At 39.2% G+C, this 8,980-nt stretch overlaps 3 non-coding genes and 1 pseudogene across 4 annotated transcripts; 2 read left to right on the top strand and 2 right to left on the bottom strand.

Moving 5' to 3' along the window:
* Window positions 1–1,858: 1,858 nt before the first annotated feature.
* On the top strand, window positions 1,859–6,202 carry LOC148101314 (proteasome maturation protein-like; annotated as a pseudogene). The gene is made up of 8 exons (XR_015719615.1): window positions 1,859–1,928; window positions 2,910–3,267; window positions 3,672–3,805; window positions 4,126–4,223; window positions 4,353–4,413; window positions 5,536–5,637; window positions 5,725–5,818; window positions 5,914–6,202. The product of XR_015719615.1 is annotated as a proteasome maturation protein-like (transcript).
* On the bottom strand, window positions 3,462–3,533 carry trnac-gca (transfer RNA cysteine (anticodon GCA)). The gene has a single exon. It is a non-coding gene; the product is annotated as a tRNA-Cys (tRNA).
* A 949-nt stretch (window positions 6,203–7,151) lies between the features above and the next one.
* Window positions 7,152–7,223, top strand: trnap-agg (transfer RNA proline (anticodon AGG)). The gene has a single exon. It is a non-coding gene; the product is annotated as a tRNA-Pro (tRNA).
* A 1,164-nt stretch (window positions 7,224–8,387) lies between these two features.
* trnat-agu (transfer RNA threonine (anticodon AGU)) lies at window positions 8,388–8,476 on the bottom strand. Its single transcript is given in 2 exon segments — window positions 8,388–8,423; window positions 8,439–8,476. It is a non-coding gene; the product is annotated as a tRNA-Thr (tRNA).
* Between the last annotated feature and the right edge of the window lie 504 nt (window positions 8,477–8,980).

The raw sequence follows: 8,980 nt of genomic DNA, 5'->3' as shown, positions 1-8,980 counted from the left end.
TTGTTTTTTGTATTATATGATTTATTTATTACATTTTATGTGGAGTGAATAAATAAAGTATATTTATGGTGTACCTTAGAGACAAAGCACGTACAAACTCCAAAACACGTACAAACTCCTAAGCATGTACAAACTCCAAAACGCGTAAAAACTCCAAAACACGTAAAAACACGTAAAAACTCAGAAGCACGTACAAACTCCAAAACATGTAAAAACTCAGAAGCACGTACAAACTCCAAAACACGTACAAAAGACAACAGAAGTGCTCCAGGTTTCTAGGGCGCAGTGTTGAGCTTTTGTTACCTAGTGGCTACACAAGCCAGGAAGTATCAACAACCGGATTTGGTGTGTGATAGTAACAGGTAAATGAACTTTTTTTTAAAATTATTTGAATATATATGAGTGCTTGTCTATAAATACACAAACAATACACACATGTTTTCAATTGTGTAATTTAAGTGATCTGGGTAGCTCTGTTTTGGAAGTTCAGTAAACGCTAGAAATGTGTTTTGGAGTTTGTACGTGCTTTTTGGAGTTTGTATATGCTTTAGAGTTTGTACGTGCTTTGTCTCTAGGGGCCATATATAAACACATATAAATAAAACCACTTTTTTTACATTAGTAATTCCTTTTCTGCATAATTTTATATTATTGTTAATGATTAAATAATTAAAGCAACAAAACAACCTGAAGAGCCGGTTCGGAGCCGAAAGAGCCGGCTCTTTTTAGTGAGCCGAGCCGAAAGAGCCGGATCTCTAAAAAGAGCCGGAAATCCCATCACTATTTTGAATGCCTCGTGCTATCCAAGCTAGCTAGCTAGCGCCACCCTTCATCCATATAAGGTCACTTCCGACTACAAAAAATCCCAACATGTTGGCGGTAAAAGTGCTATAATGAAATCCATTTATGAGAAATATAAAAATAAATGTATTCCAGGCTAAAACACAGCTGCCTTTGTCAGCGTAAAGTTGTGTTGTCCCACACGGCATGTGATTGTAAAAACCGGCCTCACTCTGAGAGGCCTGTTATTAGAATCATTTCAAAGATGATTTGATCAATTCTGATCAGTATTCAGTAAATGAGTCCGATTAACTGTTAGCAAAATAATAATGATAGGCCAGAGATACCAGAGATGCATTTTCAAAACTTATACAGCCTCAAACCCTAAGAGGGGATCTGTGTTCTTATCGCATTTAAATGTACTGCAGATTTTTTTAAAGCTTCAAACAAAACTGAAATGGAGGAACAAAGATATATAGAATAGAATAAAATAGTCTTTTATTGTCTTTGTACATATTCAACTAAATTGTGGGTGCTCCACACCAACTGTGCATGGAAAACAATATAAATAGTAAGACAGTAAGAATAAATAACATATAAGAGGAGTATATACAAAGAGGATGAAGGCACACATTAGAGAACAGAATGCTCGGAGTGTGACTGAGTGATGAGAGTTACTCAGATCATGGCTTTCTAAACCCACTCAGATAGGATAATCTTCCACGGCACACCTGATCAGTTCTCACGGCACACGTATATGCCGCGGCACAGTGGTTGGGAAACACTGTACTCGTTTATGCAGCTCCATTGATTGTTCTGTTTTCGTTCTTTGCCAGGGCCTTTTTAAAGAGGAATTGCTCTCCTGGTACTGGTGTGCCATACTGCTGAATTTGGTATCGGTGCTCAAACCTTTTGTGTCTGTTTTAAACAAGTTGCCCACCCAGGGAGGCTAAAATTGTTGTTTGTGCTCTCAGATGAACATATGAGACACTTTGACTCTTCAGTGCAGTGTGGAGCCTAACAAAGTTCTGTTTTGTGTCCCAGCTGATCAGCAGGAGGAGAAGAGTCTGACGGAGCAGCAGGGGAAATTTCAGCTACTTGGACTCAGCTCAGCCACTGCAGAGAAAACAATGAGTTTGACAAAGAAGGTGACAGATACTAGTGTTAAGAAATACTCCATTAAAAGCTGAAGTACTGATATATGTTTTATGCTAAACTAATGGAACCTTGTGCTATATTAATGTAATGTAAAAGTAATGTATATAATGCCCACATGACTTTGCCTCTAAAGAGGAAAATGGGCAGGGAAGATGATTCAGCAGGACTCAACCCTAAAATCAGCTGTAGTGGCTCAGTGTGGGGAAAAGAGTCACAGCTCACAATCATTTCTATTGAGAGCTCCAGTAGATTTTCTTAATGTACAGGCTGTGATCAGCTGACCTGCTGCTCTCTGTGAATTCAACCAGATGTTAGCAGATGTTTCATGAGTTGTCCTGGCTGATTTCCATTCTCTACACTGACAGTACACTGTCTTTATATTAGACACTATACTGTTGGTATGTGGGTGGAGCTCAGTGAATGAATGTCAGCATCATGAGCTTAAGTTTAAGTGCATCTCTGCTACACTTGATGTAACCTAACTCTGACATGAGCACCACAGTTTCCGTGCACCAGTCACACACTGTTCATTACTTTAAATCCATCACAGTACAGTAAACTTGCCTGCTTGTCCTGTACTAACCTGCTGAGGATTTTACTGCAGTCTTTGAATCAAAAATGTTATTTTTTTTAGGTAGGGATTAAAAGTAAAAAAAACCCTCAGGTTACAGTCAGACTCTGACATCATCCTTCACTGAACCAAGCTAGTAATTGTCACATTTGATTTATTATTATTGAAGAAATTAGACAATTATAGAAATAGAAAATAGAAAACAGCGACAGGAAATATAAAAAAGTACAGACCTGGTAAACCTACTACCAGTAGGTGGAGATAAGAGACCTTTAAGGTGTTTGGTTCCACACTCCACCTTCAGGTTTAAAACTAGTGTTAATGGAGGGAGTTTGAAGCTTCAGTTTGTTCAATGAATGCATTTCACTCACTGCCTCTGTTTGTATCTCTGTCACTGCAGGACCAACATGGACCGAGAAGTCAGCGCTCTCAGGAGGCCGACAAACCTCACAGAAGAAAGAGAGAGAGAAAAAACACCTGTGACGAGTGTGGGAAGGATTTTACCTGGAAGTCTAAACTAAAACAACATCAGCTCATCCACACTGGAGAGAGACCGTACCAAAGATGTGTACTGGTGTGATCAGTGTGGCAAATACTTTACAACAGACGCACAGTTACAACGCCACATGTTTACCCACACTGAGGAGAGACCTTATCAATGTGACCTGTGTGAGAAGACTTTTAAAGCACCTCGTCACCTGAGACAACACCAACAGATCCACACCAGAAAGAGACTCTACAAGTGCAGTTACTGTGAGGTATGTATTTTTATTTTCCTCTTGTAAGTTCAGTCTGACTGTTTGGAACAAGTCTGCTCATTAAATTATGTTAGCATGTTAGCACTTCTACTGCACCGAAGAGTAGCTCTGAGCCATTATTCAGATTTTCATTTCAGTTATGATTTTTGTGACAAATTAAAGTTTTGCAAATGACTAATGCAAAACTGAAAAATAGGGGGCACCCGGATTTGAACCGGGGACCTCTTGATCTGCACTCAAATGCTTTACCACTGAGCTATACCCCCTCACGTTAAGCATGGAGGACGCATATGTATTTATCATGATCATAATCATTCCCCCACACGAAGTTGGCATAGAGTTCATGTTTATATCTTCAATTACGTGATAACGAATTGATTTCGTATACTTTACATACTGTACAGCACACCATTGTCTGTTTAACTGGAAAGACGGGATTCTGTACATAAGCTATCAGCGGATGTGTCGTCATCAAAACGAGACGCTACCGGATACAGCAGTGTATCGAAAGCAAAGGGGAACAAACAAAGTGAGAATGGTATGATAGCGTTTTTAATCCCTATACCATATTTTTAAATATCTTAAACCTTGTTGTTGCGTACTCTCTCTGCTTTAATAATCTATGTGATCATTTGAAGTCTCGGTGGTGAAGTTGTTTGTCTTTAACCGTGCCCAAACTGAGTAGCTGTGAATTTGATTAGTCACTCGAGCTAATGCCAGCTAGCGCTTAGGTTAGCCACAAGGTCCCTTAGATAAATACAACTTCCAGTATTTGTTACTATTAGCTACATTAGATAGCCATTAGCTAAGTGTTATCAAATGTAAATGGTTTATGTATGTCTTTGATGTGGACTACAGAATTCCAGAGGACTTCGCTCTCAGCTTAAGGACAGTGTACCTGTGGCTGGGTTCTCTCCACAGGGAGCTTACGGAGTGCAGGGCTCCCTCCGTAGTTGGTGAGAAACTGTTAAAAATAAAACTCTGTTGCATGCTAACCTCAAAAAACACATTTTGTATTAGCCTCCAAATAAAGAACAATGTGCTTTTTGTAATACTGTTTTTTCTCTTCTACTTTTATTAAACAGATTTACCAGTGTTAAGAATGAACTGCTTCCAAGCCACCCGCTGGAGCTGTCAGAAAAAAATGTGAGTCATTAAACCAATTAATGCTGTCTTCATGAAATGCTTAAATGGTATTTGTGTTTTGTGCTTGGTTTTACTATAAAAAATTACTTTTTTGTCAAATGCAGCTCAGTTTAATCACAATAGACACAAAGTGCAAGTAGTAAAAATACATTTCTGTGGGTATCTCACTTAGGGCTGGGCTATATCATACCGTTCACGGTAATACCGGTGTAATTTTGGGCAACAATAGGAAAATGAAATATCGTGATAGAATATGGGTAAAACGCGCATGCGCAGTGCCTAGGTTTACATATGCATATGGCGGCGACGCAGAATGAGAAGAGCGAACGTGGATCGTTAAATGAAACGGATGAACCAGAATTGGTTTGTAAAAATGCTGCAACTTCAGTGGTGTTGAACTGGTTTAGCTTTCGTCTGTCAGATACACAACAAAGCACTATTTTTGGTAAAGCATACTAGCAGGCCGTCATTATTACCGTGTTGTTTGGAAAATACGGCACACTTAAAATCAGTCCTTTGATTTTTCTGAAAATCGACAGTGCCCCTTATAATCCCGTGTGCCTTTTGTATGAATTCTGGTTGTGTTTACTGACCTCGAAACGATTTTATGTCGTACACGGCACTCGAAAATCTGTCAAATGTTTTAGTACGACTTTGCTAAGCTACGAACCCGCACTGCTTGATGGATTGTCGGAGCATTACGGCTATATTAGGCAGGAGCCTCGCGGAGTGATACGTACTGTGCTTCAACATAATATTACCGTATTGTGTGTTTATAACCTCTTTTTAAGTTTTGTGGATATTATACATGGTTATGCTGAGGATATGTCGGCCAATTTCCACTGGAAATGCCTTTTGGTTAAACTGTCAGCAAGGAATTTGCACTGTTACATTTTTATATAACTTTAATGCACATAAAAACAGCTGCTTGTTTAAGTGAAAATACATTGATGAGGTTTTTTGCACTAATAAAGTTGTGGAGTTTTAAAGTATTTTGTCTAGTGACAATTATATCGTCAGTTATATCGTTATCGCAAATTTTCAAATGTATATCGTGATAAATATTTTTGGTCATATCGCCCTGCTCTAATCTCACTATTTTCTGTGTTTCTCCATGAGCAGTTCCAGTTGAACCAAGATAAGATGAATTTCTCAACACTCAGAAACATCCAGGGTCTTCACGCTCCTCTAAAACTGCAAATGGAGTACAGGGCGGCCCGACAGGTAGCTGCAGTCCTTTTGCAGGTGTTCTCGTGTTTTGTTTTTCTTTTTTCCTTCTCAGTCCTGACACCAACGGTTTCTTCCCTCCAGATCCAGCGTCTCCCATTCCTACAGAGCTCAAATTTGGCTCTCGATACGCTGCGAAACAGCGATGAGTCCATTGGATTTGAAGACATCCTCAACGGTGGGAACCTTGTCCTTCACTTTTACACCTTCAGTGATATGTGTGTTGACGTGAAACCATAGCTTATACTGTGCTTTTGTCTTTTTCCTTTGTAGATCCAGCCCACAGTGAAGTGATGGGTGAGCCACACATGATGGTGGAGTACAAATTGGGATTGTTGTGAACAGAGTTGTGCACACAGATCCATATTATTATTATGTTTGAATACATTTGTTTATCAACTCCATAACCAAAGTTAGTAGTTGGTGGAGAGTTTTAGTTGTGGAGTACTATTGAGCAGGAAATGGGTGTGTGTGTGTAGTGATCTTGAAAAAAGTCACTCACACAGGCTGCTTTTGTATGATTTCATTTGGTTATTTCTAATAAACTTCATGACTCTCCTCATTGTCCTGGTTCATTTGATCAGTTATTGACATTTTTAGATGAGCTTGCGCTGATAAAATTACCTGGTGATGTGTTCAGAGAGAAGGTGTAACAAAGCCTCACTCTACCCACTCTGAGTATGTTCACCTGTATAGCTAACATTGATTCGCCAATGCAACAGGTTAATAAAGAGCAACACTTGTATTTTAATCCATGTTATTCTTCACTTCACTCATTCTTCATTTGCCTAACTTGAAGTGTCCTTAAAAACTCATTGATATCTAAATCGTTTGTTTTTTCATCCCACAATTCAATTCTTCAAATATGTTATTTAAGTCTAATTGCATGTTTATATGACTGTACTCTCCAATTAGAGCTTAAGGAGCTGTTGGCAAGGCTCTCCACTCTCTTTTAAAATTTGCACTGTGAAGCCTGAGGTTGTTAACATTAATAGCAGGGTGGAAATCACTGAGGTTGAATTTATAATGGCTGCTGCTCGGTGGCATGGGCCGGTCAAACATCTGCAGCGAGTTGAAAAAACGCAGAGTATAGGTTTGTGATTGATGTTTTTCTGGGTGATGTATGACGTTCATGTGAAAATGTGCTAAAGAGAAATCCTACAAATGAACCCTAAAAAGGCACATCTGTGAAGTGAAAACCATTTCATATATCATGATGCTCATTGAGAGAAGGTTTTGTGGCACTGTGAAATAAGCAAACCATGGCTACTTCCAGGAATCTAAAATATAAAACATATTTACTTATTTATCATTCTTTTTGATGGTACATGATTCCATATTTCTTGCTTCATTTATTTGACGTCTTCAGTTTGTACCTACAATATAGAAAAACCCTGACAATGTGTGTCCAAACTTTTGACTGGTAGCTTTCACGACAATCTTTCATACATGCCGCTTCATTTGCTCTTATATGTAACTTTCGGAAAAAGACTTGGTGCCTTTTTTTGTGTGGCTCGTTGGTCTAGGGGTATGATTCTCGCTTAGGGTGCGAGAGATCCCGGGTTCAAATCCCGGACGAGCCCAGATGTTGTCTACAAGACCAAAATATTGTTTAGCCTCTATTTGATCCAGCAATCAGTGAGATGTTCTCTACAGCTGCAAATCACACATGTTCCCATAGTAACTCATTTAGGGGCAGCTAAGAGATCTGATATGAATGACCTCATTGGCCTTGGCCAAGTAGAAAACATCCACAAATATTTCCAAAAATCTAGTGTTGTGTTCGTTTTTTATTTTCAAATATTGAATAACAAGACAAAACTGCAAAGCTGAATTAATTATTTTCACATTCTTAATTAACTGAAGCCTTTCACTGAACTACCAAACAAACAACTTGGTACTCTCTTTCTGGCCAGTGTCATTGAAGTTTTTAAATAAACTATAAACATGTGATGAGCGTCTTTTGAAGTGGATTTTAATATTACGCTGCAGCTGAGAGAGCACTCTGGTCAAACGTCAAAATGGTCTCTAAGTTTACACGTTAGTTTTGACTGCTAATGAAAATATTTTTCTTTACAAATAACTCTCGCACTGAACTAACAGCCAATCCCTCAACAAGTTTGTGCTCTCTGCTCATATTGCCTTCATATTAAATCATTTTGTGCTTTTTAAAGAACTTATTTTAACATTGCACTCAACAACAAACAAATCCTCCATAACAACAAACGTAACTTCAATGGCGAAACTGCATTATATTTCTTCAGGTCAATATACGGGCCCCAAGTAGGAGTGAGGTAAGCCGTGAGTTTGAGACCCTTGCTAAAATGAAATGGTGGAGAGTCCCAGGTATTTATACACCAGTGGGATGTGTCCCTTAAAGGGATCCGGACACTCATCTTTCAAAGCTCCTTAGACTAACAAATGGTAAATGGACTGGTTCTTATTTAGCGCTTTTCTACTCTGTCCGAGCACTCAAAGCGCTTTATACAGCTAATTCATTCACCCAATCACACAAGCACTTCTAAGCTTAAGTATCTAACATTCATACACATTCACACTCCGATGGATGCATCGGAGAGCAACATGGGGTTAGTATCTTGCCCAAGGATATTTGGCATGCAGACTGGAGCAGCCTGGGATTGAACCACCGACGTTCTTTTAGTGGCTGATCCGCTCTGCCACCTGAGCTACAGCCACCACACTAACAGGCCCTGGATGACTGAGAACAGACAAAACTACTATCTTTTAGGCACTGCTGGGAGTTGAACCCAGGATCTCCTGTTTTCTAGTTTAATACTTACTAGACAGGCACTTTAACCAACTAAGCCACAGTGCCACATACACACAGGTGAGTGACTGATGAACACTGAGAAAACCTCCAACCGTTAAATAGATTTGAGCCTAAACAGAAACACATGAAGGGCAGTCTTGTTTCTTATATTAATCACCAGAGGTTGTCGCATAAAAAGAGACGATGTGTTTAAAACTCAGGGGTTAAAAGTGGGACGGTGTTTTTGTTTTTGCTAGCTAAAGGTTCAGCTGCTGTTTTTCACAGGGACAGAGAAGACAGGGAGCTAACATCACATGGAAATGGAGAAAGAACCTCTAGGGTAGGATCTACTCATGTCTGCAGCAGCTAAAAGCCTTCTTTTGACATTAAAAAGCTGTTGGGTTTGCTAAAGAGGCTCAGTGTCAGCTTGTGACTGAAAGTTGTGAACAGGAGTATTTTTGCCGCTGGCCTTTGATTCAAAATCTTAAACACTAAATGGGATTTGAGCCTAAGAAACTCAAACTGAGGATCATCCACAAAGACCAACAAGTCAAAGAAAACAGGCACGTT

The sequence above is a fragment of the Neolamprologus brichardi genome, chromosome 9 (genome assembly GCF_056152115.1).
Source record: "Neolamprologus brichardi isolate AB-2024 chromosome 9, ASM5615211v1, whole genome shotgun sequence".
Classification (NCBI taxonomy): Eukaryota; Metazoa; Chordata; class Actinopteri; order Cichliformes; family Cichlidae; genus Neolamprologus; species Neolamprologus brichardi.
Note: the sequence above shows the minus strand (reverse complement) of the source record. Positions and strands in the feature narration are given on the sequence as shown.